The sequence below is a fragment of the Triticum aestivum genome, chromosome 4D, assembly GCF_018294505.1.
Source record: "Triticum aestivum cultivar Chinese Spring chromosome 4D, IWGSC CS RefSeq v2.1, whole genome shotgun sequence".
Taxonomy (NCBI): domain Eukaryota; kingdom Viridiplantae; phylum Streptophyta; class Magnoliopsida; order Poales; family Poaceae; genus Triticum; species Triticum aestivum.
Genome location: NC_057805.1, coordinates 109,322,465 through 109,324,631, shown reverse-complemented (window position 1 = coordinate 109,324,631; position 2,167 = coordinate 109,322,465).

Genomic DNA, 2,167 nt, shown 5'->3' with positions numbered 1-2,167 from the left:
AGATGACCCTCGGGCTCGCGAAAACCCGGGGGAAAAGGCTTAGGCGGCAAATAGTAAAACCAAAGTTGGGCCTTGCTGGAGGAGTTTTATTCAAGGCGAACTGTCAAGGGGGTCCCATAAATCACCCGACCGTGTAAGGAACGCAAACTCAAGGAACATACTCCCGGTATAACAGTAACTAGGGCGGCAAGAGTGGAACAGAACACCAGGCATAAGGCCGAGCCTTCCACCCTTTACCAATATATAGATGCATTAATTAAATAAGAGATATTGTGATATCCCAACATATCCATGTTCCGACAGGGAACAAACTTCAACTTCACCTGCAACTAGCAACGCTATAAGAAGGCTGAGCAAAAGCGGTAACATAGCCAAACAACGGTTTGCTAGGAAAGGATGGTTAGGGCCGACATGGCTAAAATGGGAGACATGATATAGCAAGTGATAGGTAGCGGAGGATGGCAATAGAGCGAACAACTAACATAGCAAAGATAGAAGTGATTTGGAGGGGTGGTCATCTTGCCTGCAAGGTTCTCAGAGTTGTCGAAAACTTGATCCTCGTAATCGTACTCGACAGGTTCCTCGTTCACGAACTCGTCTCCCGGCTCTACCCAAGACAAGAACACAAACAAACGGAACCACAATCAACAACGAGAAATGCGCAAGCAACATGATGCAAAACATGTATGATATGCGAGATATGATATGCGATGCATATGCGTGCTCCGAAAGGAAAAAGATGAACATGGCATTAACTTGGCAAACCAAGCATGCCACTAGAAATATGAGATGATTTCGGTCGAAATCGATATAAAGATCACCGGAATCGGATGCACGGTTTGCAAATGGCAAGCAAAACAAGAATGACACTAATCTGCGATAAACAGCAAGATAGCACTTAAAATGCAACAAACAACAATGCTACAGCACCCCAACATATCAACAAAGCACACAGCAGTAATCGACAGGAGATGCTTGACAAAAGATGAACACTGAGCTACGGCTAGTTCACAACATATCAAGCTCAAACAAGCATGGCAAAAGTGCAAAAGATTACAGGTTCACAGACTTGGTGAAAAACTGGACATGGCAGAAATCAGCATCAGGTACCTATGTTCAGAGCACGAAATTAACATGCTACAAAACTTAACATAGCAAAACAAGGCATGGTAGTGTTCTACTAACAGCACATAACAAAAGTCCCTTAGTGACCATAAGCCAAAAAGGACCAGAAGATATGATGGCAAGCATGTAAACATAGCAAGTTTCGTTAACAGGTTTCAGACTTAGCGGAGAACAGAGCATGACAGAAATATTAATATGTAGGCCTCTTTGTGAGCTTGATGCACTCACTACAGAGCAAAGCATGACGAACTAAGCATACCTACAGCAAGATGGCATGTTTATGAAGCTATCCATGGCAAGAACAATTGCATAGCATGTATGGATCAACTACAATAAGCTTGGCAAAAATGCATGTCATGTTAAGAATCTGCCAGAAATAGTTTATAGCAAAAGTAGAGCAAGATTGAGTCATGCTATGGCACTCCATAATTGCAAACAATTGTAGGAATGGATCAATTACAACTATAGCTACAAAACATCCTGACTGAACATCTCCTAAATACGCATGGATCTCCCTGTAGCATCAAGTTTACATGGCAACAAAATTACAGCAGACAAGGACTTAGAGAAATCACTAAGTTCCTGAAATCAGAAATATTACGGGGCCTACTTTGCATGCTTGTGCTAGTCACCACAGAGATCACAAAAATACATGGACTACACCACTGGAAATACGGCATGGCATACTTCAAAACACATGTAGAGCTCATGCTCAAAAGATGCACAGATTAAATGATACAAAAATGACAAATCTCCAAGTTCTGATAAGAACCAGAGAATAACAGCAACTAGCCCTCTTCCAACGAAGATTTGGGTATCAAGATGGCCTCTAATGAACATGGTGCAATTTAACAAAATGAAGAGCATCACGAGGCGAACAATTTGACATACTACACACGCGAATCGGAGCTACATGCAAGAAGTTATCGTATCACGAACAGAGGCACATGCTGATTAAATCTGGAGACTTAGAAAAAAACGAGGTCGAGCGTGGAGGGCGAGCGGCGGCGGGCGGCGAGCCGCGGCGGAGCCGGCCGGCGGC